The following is a 13,977-nucleotide window of genomic DNA, read 5'->3' as shown; positions in this document are numbered from 1 at the left end:
TCTTTTGTGTTTGTGGTAATTATGCTGAACTTTGTATCCCAAAGGAGAAATGTGTAAATGGTTCACTCTTTTGTGGCTATTTGTTCATGCCATTAGCTCAGGAAATATATTTTCCAAGCTCTGCATCAGTTTAGCCAACTGGTGACAAAAGTAGTCATTTGTGTTAACACAAGCAGAGCAGACTTAACAGAATAGACTACATTTTTACGTAATCTAATATGACTGTTTGAGGAAGCAGTAATTGTACAAAATAATTTAAGTTTATTCTTTATTATTCATATGCTAGTTGTCAATGTGGATGGAGAATGGCTCATAAATCATTTACAGCTGTCACTGGAAATGTTTATGTTTTGAGAATTTTTCAAGCTGTCCTGCTGTCCTTGAAACCAACGTGGATACTACTGTCAACTTGCATTGTAACAGGGAATTTAGGCTTTATCAACCATACCTAATACTGTCTCACTTGGGTTTGAAGGATCCACTAAAGACTCAGTCTGGACAGGTGGCTGAGGCTCTGCCCTGAGCCAACAATGCTGCAGTACAAAAACAGTGATGCTGAGGGCTTCTTACCAGCTGTTAGAGGGGAAATAACTGAGTGATCATTCACCAGCACAAATATAACTGGCAGGGCAGCATGGCACAGGCATCTGTGAGCTACCAAACCAAAGATTTTGGAGAAAAAGGGGTGTGGATTCCAAGACAAAAGCTTTGAAGTCAGTGCAAGTCCATCAACTTGCAGCAAGTTCCCATGGTGGTTAATGTTACAGTACAGACAGTTTTCATTCCTAGAGTCCATGGAGAATACAGGACAGATCTGGATTCCAGTGGTACGATGGAATTCAGGACAGTGTTACGGGCCCAGTGGTGGTGAGCCATGTCCAGAGCTACACAGAGCTCCTGGAGGGCCCCACGGTGCTCCTTGATCCCCACAAACTCCTTATGTGCTTTATGCCAGGTAGCTGCCTGCTTCTGCAGAAGTGCTCTGGAAATACCTTCCCAAAGAGCTTCTCCACTTAATATCAAGAGTCAGCATGGAATAGTGCTGACAGACTAGTTAGGCTGTCTGGCATGTACTCTCTCTTAAAAACACCATCACTAAACCCCTTCTGTTCTATAATGTTTCAAATACTCCTGTTTCATACTAAAACCAGGAGGTATTCCTGTAGCAAGCTATCATGTGTAATAAATCCTGATGAACAGATTTCAGTAACAGACAGCAGTAATCCTGTAAGTTTAAATATCACTACAGTTTGCACTTCAGAACTTGAATCTCATAAAAGGTGACTGCTTTCTCAAACATGTGCCAAGTCATACCGAGGACCCTCCCATCACATCACCTGTACAATGATGTCCATACCCCCCCAAGTCTCCTCTGCACTAGGCTGCACTAGTCCTACTGAGGTCCCATCCAGCCTGAACTATCTTCCTATGATTCTACTGTTCCTTCCCAGGTACAGGACTATCCATTTGCCTTTGTAGAGTTTGTGCTTTTGGCCCAAATGTTGTCTGATTCCTGTCCCCCAGTTTGGTGTTGAGTGCAGCCTTGCTGAGAGCAAACTCCATCAGGTCATCAGTAAAGATGTTTAAGTTGACAGGTCCCAGGACAGACCCCTGAACTCTACTCCTGCAGCATCCAGAATTCTGTGGGTTATATCCCACTAACCACTGTCCTTTAATCCTGACTGCACAATCAGTTTTTTACCCATCTAGCTTCTACCCATCTAGACTGTCACATCCTAACTCTGATACTTGATGGACTTTATGTCTGCAAAACAGAGTACATTCTCTGTCAGCTCTTTCTTCTTGAGCTTTTTAAGAACTGCCATGAGGGTCTATTGATCCGTTTTTCATGTCAACTCTACACTCTTCAAAAGCCTCATTGCATATCCTTTCCTTATCTTGGATCTGTCTTAAATGAGTCTGAATCTCTGATTATCCAAACTTGAACTGGAGTTTAAATTCAGAGTAATCTTATGTGTCAAGTAGGTTTAGAAAACCATTACACTGAAATAACTCTAGACAATAGCTGTTTCAATGATTATTTTATGTGAGTTGTAGTTGACAGAGGAGAGTTTTCTCCTGTCTGACTGTTACCACTGACCTGCAATGCTTATATTTTCTGTAATGACTTGAGGACAGGTGAACCAGAGGCTATTCTCTCCCTCACAAAATACTGGTCTTTGTAAAAGTGTGCTAAGGAAATTAGACATTTAAAAACTACAGACAATTAATGCTTGGCTGGTTTTCTGCTGCTCTGACAATGGTTTTGCTGGCCAGTGAACTCTGCTTGCTATGGATGTTCTGAATCTTTCCTTAAAAGTTGAAAAAATTTGAATTATTTTGCCACCAGACTCCATAACTTAAAACATTAAAAATAGCAAGGGATGTTGTTCAGTGTTTATTTATAGACTCAATGCTAATTGTTAAAGCCCAAAGACACTTCTAGACAAAAATGGAGATAAAGCTGCTCATCAGCAAGACAGGGGTAAGAAACACATACTCCAAATTACCTTCTCTGAACCCAGATAATTCAAAGTCAAGCTAACAGAACTGTGCTGACTACTAGTGATTCATCACTGAGATATCCACGAAAGCTTAACGCTTCCCAGCAGTGACAATGTGAAAGCAAGATTTTTTTAAATGCAGTCTTAAAAAAAAACAAAATCAAAGAGTACTTGAGGCTGACAGATGTCTCTGGAAGCCATCTAGTCCAGCCTCCTATTCAGAGCAGGTTTGGCTACAGCAGGTTGCTTGGGACTATGTCCAGTCAGGACTGGATTGTCTCCAAAGACTGTCAGTCCACCACGTCCCTGGGTAATCTACTCCACTGTTTGACCAGTTGAACAGTAATTATTTTCTTTATGTGGGAGTGGAATTTCTCATTTCAATGTACCCCCATTGCCTCTTGTCCCTACACTGGGCACCACTGAGAAGAGCTGAGCTTTGAGAAGAGGTTGGACTGAGAAGTATGCTGGACTCAATGATCTAAGAGGCCTTTTTCAATCAAAGTAATTCTTTGGTCCTGTGATTCTGAGTTCTCTTCTTTACATCCACCCCAATCAGATATTTACATACACTGATAAGATCTTCCTGAGTCATTTCTCTTCAGACTTTCCTCATATCACAGAGGCTCCTGTTCTTTCGTAACTTCGGGAACCTTCACTGGGATTTTTCCAGTATGTCCTTGTCTCACTTGTACTGGGAAGCTCAGCAGGGGTACAGCTTTCCAGATGGGCCTCACCAGTGCTCAGCAGAGGGGAAGGATCCCCTGCCTCAACCTGCTGGCAACACTTGACCTAGTACAGCCCAGGATACATTGGCTTCCTTGTTACAGCGCTAGTTCTTGATCAACCTCTTGCCCACACTCATAGGGTTTTCTCTGCAAAGCTGCTTCCTAGGCAGCAGGTACCCAGCCTGTGATGGGGAATGAAAATCCTTTCAGTCTGTCAAGAAAAAAATAAGGGTAACAGTCACCAGATGACCAAAGTCATCTTGAGGCCTCGTTTTAGGGGTGCATGGAGTGTCTCACATGTGCTGACAGCACATCATTCAAAACCTGCAGGCATGATGCTGCCTCTTATTGCTGTGGCTGCAATGGTCACGGCACCAGAATGTGTTACTTTTCCTTCACTCTACAGCCCTTGTCCAAGTTGCCCTGTGCTAAAGGCATGTTATGGAGAAGAAGAAGAAAAATTACTTTTAATCACCTTAGATAGTGCAAGGACCTGACACAGAGCCTCCTTCCACTGAGCCACTGGAAAAAAGACACACACAATGGCTTATTTCTCGTTCACTCTTTAGGGAAAGAAATGTAAGTCAGTCATTCCCATCCAGAGAATATGACTGTGCAAAATCCAGTCCCACAAAGGCACCTCAAGGTTACAGGTAAGCACTTCTGCCTATGAAAGAAAGAGAAAGAAGAAAAAAAAAAAGGTCAGTTGCTTCTTCAGAATCATAACTCCTTTTTCCTACTTCTCTGTGCTTTTCCTCCCTCTCTTGTACTGTTGTTGTCTCCCTCTCAAGACAAATGGGATGGTTATGGGATTTCATCTTTGCAGGGCAGAGGCAAAAATGTTTGGATATTCTAAGGATATTACAAGTTACTTCATTTCAAGTTACAATCCAAATACCATCTTCCAGGTTTGTAATGAAAAGTTTTAATAAAGTTACAACTTTCTGATGCTCTGTGCTTCCTTTGCTTTCCTTTTCTTTCAATGCCATCTTAACATACCTGGGAACATCAACAAGTAAACTAATTCCAGTTTTTCTCTTGTTTTGCATCTCACTCTACAAGTTCTACAGATACGTGTTCTGTACTACTGCTAAGAAAACTCCCCATATTCTGACTATTCTTGTCATAAAGTATTTGTGTTATTGAGGCTGTACATTTGGGAATGTCTAAACTTAGTGAAGCAAGGACAAAAGGTTGGAGGCTTTTTTTCCTGGAATATGTATAAGCCACTGAGCACTGCAAAACCCAAGGATCAGGGTAAGGCTACAATAGTGTTGTACCCGCTCAGAAAGTAGAAGCTTCCTGTGCAGAAGAAGCTGCAATGACTCAGCTGCAGGGTTCACAGTGACTGCAGGTTTTAGGAGCACCTGGTTAGGAGTGATCCAAAAATATCTTCTTTAATCACCAAAGGATCTCAGACTGCATTCTCTGTGATGCCACAACAAAGTTGTTTCTGTTTCAGGTCCTTCCTGAGAGTGGGTGAAATTCCTGGTGTGCTCTTGACATGTTGCTTGAGCATGTAACAACAGTTCCTTCCTCTCTTCAGCTACAAGCAGAGAACATATCAGAGAACATATATGATTGACAGAGTCAATCATATCACCATCATATGAGCAAATATCACCAAAATCAATGGATCATGCCAGTGGATTTCTAAATTCTGTGTGGATTTCACTTTCATGGCACTTGATCCTAAGTTGGTTATAATCAATGAACTTCATGTAAGGACTAGGTATAGAAAACAATAAATAAAAAATATATAATATATAGAATTAATATAATTAAATAATTGGTTAATATATTTCATAAGCAATATATTATATTAATAAATTATAAAACTATATTAGTGATGTATGAGAAATTTATAACAATAGTAATAAAAAATATGCAGTATGAAATTATAGAAATGTCAGGTCAGATACTATGACTGAATTTTTAACAGAGATTACTAAAGTCCTTATACTTGAGTTTTTTTATGTGTCAGGCAGACAGTGAGGTTGCTCAGTTGGAGCAATAAGTGACTCTAATCACGTCAGCCGCTTCACATGGAGACAAGCATGCAAAGCTCTCTTCCCAGCTGAACCTGCAGAGATCCCTCTGCCAGGAAGATACAATTGCCTGTGACAGCAGAGTTCCCACCACATTTCTTACATATCCCAGTAGCCAGAATGGCTCACCTTCAAACTCATAACCAAACCCATTCCTTTAGAAGAATGCTGTGCATAAATTCACACATAGAGCTGGTGCAGCAGTTCTCAGTGGGAAAAGGGCACATCCTACATTGACAGTGCTGCATTTCAGGTCTGCTGCTCAGTTTTCCTGCCAGCCTCCTGCCAACCCTGAGATATCCCACTTGAACAGACATAGCTCAGCTCCAGAAAGATGGATGAAACCAGAGCACATAACCATACAGCTGGAGACCATCTGCTCTCTGGACTTAACTCTAGGCTATAGGACCTACAGATGTGTGAACATGTGTTATTACAAAGCACAGAACAAGAAACTGTGTGTGTAGTGAGGATGAAGATGTGAATGGGAACAATTAAATAAGAGGCAGAAGGAACTGCAGGATTTGTGGAAGGAATGCCTAAAGCATGGATCTTAACAGTTTTGAAGCAGTGCCATGGTCTGGTGCTTCTCTTTGGCCAGTGAACACTTGATTCTTACACACCAAAACAAGGACACTTCATAGTATGGGCAGTGTATTCTGAAAATGCTTTAGTTCATGTCCCCTGGCAATGTATACAGAGAATCCAGGCAGGACTTGGTAGCAAGCAGCTTTAACTAAATCATCAGATGGCAATGCAGCTTTATTGCTTAAAACCTGCCTGACCCTTGTTGTGAGTGAGCACAGCTGTGTTAGCACAGGCAGTCACAGAATGTGGATCCAATGCTAACAGAGGTGGTTAGCAGAGCCTAGGGGTACATGTGCACCAGGACTCTGCTCTGCTGCTGCTGCAGTATGCTGCCTGAAGCCAGGACCCAGGAGCAGCACTGAAATCCCTGAACACACCCACCCTTCGAGTGCAGCTCTGCAGCCAGGGTCAAGCTGCTTCCAGGGAAGGTGGTTCCTCCCTGCCCCTTACTCTGTGCCCATGTATTGTCAATACCACCACCTGCCAGCCCCAGATTCACACAACAACATGGTTACTGGATCACAGAACTAATGAGATCTACCCCTGGGCATAACACAGCTTTTATTTGTAGTATGACAGAAATTGACCTGACATCCCATTCAGATTTATAAGCTTTGCATTGAGGAACAAGGGGTTATTCTCAATACAAAGTGAGCAAAAATGACCTGTTAGCACTTCAAAGGATCATATGATAACTGTGTGAATAATAACTGAACTCATCTTGTCCCATTACCAAAATAACTGCCAAGGAAATTTGCAGATTTCTCATGTGAGCTCTCTCTGACAGTCCCTTTCTCAGATTTCTGCTCAGGTTTTTTTTAAGGCCTCTTCTGGGCTTATTTTTCTCCCTTTAACTTACAAGAAAAACTTAGCTCTAAGTTAAAGGAAACAGAATAAGATCTGTACGGCACATATCCTCAGGTAAACATGAAATTACAAGGGTATAGGTAAAAAAATTGCAGCAATCACTTCTAGTGGCACCAGAACACAATTTTGAGTAGCATTTATCTGCTAATGATCCCTTAATGGTTATGTTTGACAAATAATAAAATGAGAGGAACTTAAAAAACATCTCTGCTGCTAGTTATGATTTTTGTGGTGAGAGATACAGATCTGTCTCGGGTGAGTCAAAGGTGGGGTATGGGAAACATTACAGTGACAAGTACTTGGTTTCAGATGTTTCTCATAACCTATGGAGAAACACCAGTTTTGGAAGTGTTGTATTTCATTTGACCCTGTAGGAAGACAAGCTTTCACAGATTGTGGTGGGGTTTGTGAATCTTTGTCCCTTTGCTTTAAAACACAATAGCTGGCTCAGGCAATCTTCACATTTTTGGTCTGGCTGCAGAAAATATTCAGCTGCACAGCATAGCTGTGGTTTTCCTTCCTAATAAACCCAGGATATCATGTATTCAGCTATTACATTCCTTTATATTTGTTATGTAAATGGGTAATGCCAGGTATTACACGAGGCTGTCCACAGCCTACAGCATGAAACTCCATGCTGCTCAGAAACCCTCCCACCACCATGAAGAAGTGTTGATAGCCCTGCCAGTTCCCTCCTGTATGCCACTGTCTGTCACCACCATGATGCGCTCACAGCCCTGGGTGAAGCTGATAAGAGTAATTCCTTAAGCCAGGTTCATTTACATGAAACACGTGTGTGCAAGATAAATCATGGCTTGAGACTGCTCATTTCAGAGCCATATTTTGGAGGAACCTTTCTCTAATCTTGCTCTAGTTTATTTTATAGCATTTCTGTTTTCATAGCTGACTTAGTCAAGCAGGAAATCATGATTTATAAACACAGGAGGAAAGACTGGGAGAAAGCACATGTAAATATAAATAAATAAAAATAAACAAAATAAAAGCAATAAAATTAAATATAAGGAAGAATCATCTGGATACAATCCTGTGTAATGCATTCTAGGTCAACCCTGACAGAGCAGGGAGGTTGGACTAGATGACTCCCTGTGGTCCCTTCCAACCTTACCCAATCTCTGTTTCTGTAAACTGAAGTCCTGGTGCCTCAGGACTTTATAGGCTGTGGTAATAAAGGTGATTTTCCAAGCTATTTACTCCATCCAGGTTATAGAGGCATTTACCTACAGACAATTGCTAAGCACAATGTTGGTCACACATGTCTTACCAGGAAAAAAAGAAATCACATTTGCTTCTGCAATTGTTTTTGGTTTTGCTCTGTTTTACTAAGGCAGCACATCCTCAGAGCACCACACTGGGACATCAGGGGACCGTGTAAGCACACAGCCCTGGACTATCCTATTGCTATTCCTAGGAACAGATCATAAGCTTTGATATAAGTCTGAAAGCCCTCAGAACTGAGGATGCTCGGGCTTGCCTTGCCTGAACTCTCCCTCACCTGCCTCCAGTTGGGGCTTACTTGGTTAAGAGAGCACCTTCTCTGACTGTTCAGATGTCTATGCCTGAGGATTTTACTTAGTGTGGCACAGTCAGAGTTGGTCTGCACTGAATGAGATGCACCACTCCAGCACTAGATGCAGTGCAGAGAAACACAGGCCTTGTGCAGCAGCAGAGGTCTTGAGAAGCAGGGACATGGGATGCAATGTAGAGAAGCACAGGCATGGTAAGAGATGGGTGTAGGCTGTCACCAGAGATGCTGTAGCTATAAACAGTGCCCTAACGGTCAGCTAAAGAAACACAGAGACAAATCTGGAGAAAATTGGATTTAGGGGTAACAAAGAGAATAAAAGCTAGTATCTAATCTGTGTAAAAGGTAGAATTTACATAGTAAATGTGGACACAACGTGAAGCTGCAGACTGGTCAAAGGTCAAAGGTCAACAAAGGATGACCTGGGTGGATCTTGGAGAGAGGAAGAAGAAACCATAAACGTGAACATGAATATAACATTCTTTTGGAGAGGCACTCCAGGTGCTGAAATCTCCCCCACCAACACTAGAATACAGCCATCAGCCTTAAGACCCATTGGAGCAGCAGAGGGATGAGAGGGAAAAGAGGTAGAAAATAATATGTGTGTGTAGAACAATTTCTAATGGGATTCTTGTTTTGGGAAGCACCCTCTAAGCACAAAAGTGAGGTACAGAGACATCCTCTGCTTTCTGAAGTGTGGCATTATTATTGTTGCTGTTATTTTCCATTAATTTGGGAACAGTTTCACAGGAATATTTATTGTACTTATATATGGCTTCAAAACTACCTCATGACTGCACAAGAAGTCTGTGAAATGCAGGCATCTCAGAAAGGTCACTGACTATGCTCCTTCCAGTTGCAGGCCCCACATCCATCCTATTAGGTAACTTTGAAACCACACATTGTTTATCCATACAAAATTACTTCGCCATTTAAGGAAAATTGAACTACTTATTCCTCTCTCTTGACATAGAACTTAAATTCCTTCAGTGAATATTTATACTTTTTGACTTGATATTAATATTATTAACAATATAAAATATATTCTTGACACTAAGGAAATATGGGGATATTATTTTTTATGGTTACTATTTAGCATCCAGAAATCTTATGTTTCCTGTCTCAGCCTTAACAATTCATGAATGCATTCAGTTTCTAAAAATGTCCCACAAATAGTCCTATTGATTTCTGTTGCATTTTGGAGGTCTGGAGCCAAGGTTTTAGTGCAAGACTGTTGATGAAATGTTTTCTGGAAACAGCATAAGTGGTTTAAAATCTACCAGCACTTAGAGCCATGTGGGGCTATTTATATTACTACTGCTCTAGTAGGTAAAATGAAAACTTCAATGTCCAAGGCTATTGAGCTGGCCATAAGTACATCTCCAGCAGCTTCAGTTCAGTGTTGGCCAGAGAAGAATTCCTGAAATCAGAGTTCATTATCTAAGGTGATCCAACAAGATGGCATAGGGGCAAAACTTCCGTGCATAGTAAATAGAAATACTTGTGCAGTTTTCAGTGATAGAAGTTGTGATTTGGCATTTGCCTTCTGAGCAAAGCCTTCGGGCAGTTTCAACCAAGTAGCCACTGATATTATAGCCCAGATATTTATTAGTCTGGAACATGTAAAACATGTCCATACTATGACTGCATTTCTGAGGTTTGTGATACCCAAAGCCTTGGAAGTTAAAGAACAGATTTTAAATGCAATCCACTACTGCACATGTGTTGTACACAGTCACCTTTGCCTCCTAGGTCATGGAGACACATCTGAGAAAATAAACTGGTTGCTGCATTTAGCAGAGAACAGTGACTGAGAAACAAGTGCACCACCTTAACATCAGGGGTTTGTAGATCCTAGGATTTAACTTGCATTGTGTGTGAGATGAATAACAGAGCAGAAAGTAGTGCAACCTGAGTAGACTGCCAGAGTTTCTTGTCTTCCCTCTTTCTTTTATCTAATTATTTCATGGCCCTTATTTGTAAGTATTGATTCCTTAGTAAATGTTAATATGGGATTCTCCTCCATGGAAAAGGTCAGAATATTAAACCATGTACTTTAGTGGTCACATAACAGGGTTAAGTGGGACAGTGATGCATCTCATATCTACCAAGGGGAAAAATACCAGAGCTAGAGGATGGGAAAGATGTCAGGACCCCACTGAACAGATTAATTTCCCTGCATAGCCTACACTGGTGCCTTCACTGTCCCTGTGTGTATAGCTGGCTTCTGTCTGTCAAATGTAGTACATGCGAAAGATAATGCTGAACAACACGGAAGAGTAGAATGGAAAAAACACAGAGAAATACATAAAACCCATTGCTAAATAATCTTTTTTCTAGCTGGAAAAAACAGTGCATGTAGCACAGTTCAGCAAGAGGCTTTTCAGAGAAGCACTGTGATGGTTGAGCATCTCATTGCAGCCACACTTTCTGTGGAGTCTTGCACTTGAAGAGTGAGATAATCTAACCTGAGGTGCATCTCTGTCCTGCACATCACGAGCCCAGGAGTGTGACTGCAGAGCCTGACACGGACAGGCAGCCAAGCAGGCAAGGGCTGTGTGTGTGCTGGCAGGAGAGCCTGCTGCCAGCCTGTGGCTCTGCTGCCATGTGCCAGTAACACTTAGCACAAGCACCTAATGTAGAAGCCTTTTTTTCTATAATTTGAGTATGCTGTGATCTGCAGTGGAATAAATGAACACTCCAGTACAATGATGAGAATGAAAACCTCTTTCTCCACAGGTGGGGCAAAGCCCTCAGAACTAATTGGCAAGGAACAAACTAATGACAGATAACTCCCCACTTTTCCTTTCTCGGGCCAGGGAAAGCAAAAATGTTCAGGCCAGCATTAAAATTGAAATTTATTTTAGAGACAAAACCTTTTGATATAGAAAATGAGAGGCTTTAGTGGAGATAAAATATTTTACATTTTGGTTTCCTGTCACTCTTCAGTGCACAAGGCAAGCCCCTTATCTCCCACCAGTTTCCTGGGACTCCGCAGGGCCCCTAGAGACTCAGAGCAGAGGCTGCAGATTTTTGTCCAATCAGTCACCCTCAGCTGACTGCTTCTCTCCATGGCTCTGCCCTTATCCATCCTGGAAATTGTCTCCCCTATCAGTGTAACACTTTACCTTTTTTATATTCTAGAGAAACATTCAAGAAAGTATTTTTTTGTGTTGATCATCTTAATAGTCATCATATTAAAACAAACAAACAAACAATCCCATTGTATACTTTTCTCCACTTCAAAGTTCTAAAATCCTTAAAAGTCAATAGACAGATGTCCACCAGATACAGTTTTAACCACAACAGTCAACAAGAATTTCTTTGTTGACCTTGATTAAAGAAGGATGTGAGACAGATATCTCCAGGGTGGGCTCTTCAAGTTTAAACAGTAAATTGCTTTAAAACAGAGAGTACAATTCTTGCATTGTTTATCTGTGTTCCCAGCTTGTACTGATAAACACAGACTGACTTCTAAGTTCCAGTATCTTCCTTTATATATCTTTTCTACAAGCTTGGGCTCAAAATAAGGCACAAGTTAAATAGTAGCCAGTTCAACCCAAGGTCAGTCGTGTGCCCAGACAGAGTGGCATAGGCAGAAATATGGAACACAGCTTAATTTCATCTGCTTTAGAGATAAGATCTAATATTAAAATTAAACCTGCACAGATCTGCTCTCCAAGGTAACAGTTATATTTGTTTACCAACATGCTTGCACAAATCTGGTTTCAAACAGATGATTATTTCCTCATCCTCTGACTGTAGAGGAAAACAGATGAATGTGAGAATGGATGAGTAAATTTAGGCCACAGAACCCCTCTCTGAAATTCCTGTATAAAGTCACTGCTGAAGGTAATTTTTCAGTACAACCACTTCTTAAAAACTAACAGTAATGCTGAAAGCACCATGTCTGCAGGCTAGCAGCATATTAACCAATTATTTCCAAATATTAAAGAAAAGAAAGGTTACTATTTCATTATCAGAAAGTATCAAAAGCCTCTGATAACTTTGTCTTTGGTCTTATCCAGCCTGATCTGTGGGGCTAGAGACCTGTCAATTAGCAGAAGTTTTGTTCCTGAATAGAGCAGGTTTGAAAATTTGGAAGTGAAGCCCAGGAATAGCATACAGGGAGAACTTTAAGAAATACAAATAATGTATTTCCCTCAGTGTGTTCAGGCTTGCTTTCTTCCAGTGCCAATTTGATTGTGTGCCTCTGGAGCAGCCTCAGGAGGCAGCACTCATCCTCCGACAGTGCTCTGAGCATGGTGCTGTCACCTCCTTGGGCTGGACTGGCCTGTTGTCCATAGGACTCATAAAGAAACCTTTCTTACATGTTTATGGTTTTCTCAACCACTGTCATGTGTGTATTTTAGGCTAAGCTCTGTCTTACAAAAATGGTACACTAAAATGAGGTTTAGCCTGCAAGTGTAGCAGTGATCTCTGCAGCTCATTCACAGACCCAATTCCCTTTGGCACAACACCAAAAGAGCTTCACAGCACGGGAATGTCAGTCTGGACAATAACAGCACCTTCCTCAGCCACAGGTTATTTCAGCAGCTGTCCTACAGCACTCAATAGGTATCTCCAGTGGCTTCAGAGTGGATGCCACAGTGGGGCCTCTTCTGTGCTAGAGCAATGTAGCAGGCTTCAGTCAAAAGCCCATTTGAGTCAATAGCAAGACTCAATTTATGGGTTTCAGTGGATTAGATGTACATCTGAGCTATTCCCTTTATAGCCAGTGACAAGAATAGGTACAGCTAAGCTATGACTCATTTTCTTCTTAAAGAAGTTGTGCTGGTTTGATCATAAACCAGTGGGAGAAATGAACCCCACACAATTACCCTAAAATTAATTTCATATTGGAGTTACAGTACAATAAAAAGATCACAATAAATTACAATAATTACAATGAAATACAATCATTACCCAGAAAACTGGCTTAAACCCACTGAGTCAGAGTACAGCCTTGCACACTGTTGGTCAGGGTTGAGCTGCAGTCAAAAGCAGTGGTCCTGTAGAACTTCTGGTCCTCCTCTGGATCCATTGGGTGGTGGTAGTGATGTCCCAAGCTCCCAGTCAGGTTCAGGTGGGAATGCTCAGTACCACCCCCACCCAGGGTGGGGATTTTCACGGTGGAATGATGTAATCCTGTGAATCATTGCAGCTGCACATTCTGCTGGTGCCACTGAGTCCATGATGGCCCACTAGCAGAGACCACCCCCTCAGGAAGGGTGTGACTGTGCTGGTGCTTCCCCTGGGGGAGTTACCACAGCTGAGCCATTTGTGAAGGAAAATAAACACTTCCCTGCTTCAAGGGTCGCCATTAGATTAGAAACCTGGAAGATAATTTCTCACAGGGATACCTGACAGAGGGAGGTATTGTACCTCTTTTATGCAGATACCAATTTGTAATTTATTTACCTGTTGTGTCATGTAATTTATTTACCAATCTTCCAGGGAAGTGGAGCACTTGGCAGAGGGCACTTCTCAGATGATGCACTGAAAGGGTTTATAACATAATAACATAATTCCGTGGTGACTGGAGCAGTGATTGAGGGCAGGTCTTGTCTCAAAGCTACACGCTGATCAGCATCAACTCAGCCATGCCCATCATCCCTGAAGACCTCAAGGGATCTGTGTGGTGTCACAGCCCCCAGAAGTGGTTCCTCTGAGGCTGGTTTGAGCTCTTCTCCCAACAA

General features: G+C 41.7%; 1 long non-coding RNA gene across 1 annotated transcript; it reads right to left on the bottom strand.

Moving 5' to 3' along the window:
- Positions 1-2,385: 2,385 nt before the first annotated feature.
- LOC117243974 lies at positions 2,386-13,304 on the bottom strand. Its single transcript, XR_004496212.1, has 4 exons — positions 13,205-13,304; positions 4,600-4,778; positions 3,708-3,899; positions 2,386-3,443 (listed from the first exon to the last, which is right to left on the bottom strand). It is a non-coding gene; the product is annotated as an uncharacterized LOC117243974 (long non-coding RNA).
- Positions 13,305-13,977: the final 673 nt, after the last annotated feature.

Source organism: Parus major, chromosome 2, assembly GCF_001522545.3.
Source record: "Parus major isolate Abel chromosome 2, Parus_major1.1, whole genome shotgun sequence".
In the NCBI taxonomy this organism is placed as follows: domain Eukaryota; kingdom Metazoa; phylum Chordata; class Aves; order Passeriformes; family Paridae; genus Parus; species Parus major.
The sequence above is the reverse complement of the archived record's forward strand: the minus strand, read 5'-3'. Positions and strand labels throughout refer to the sequence as shown.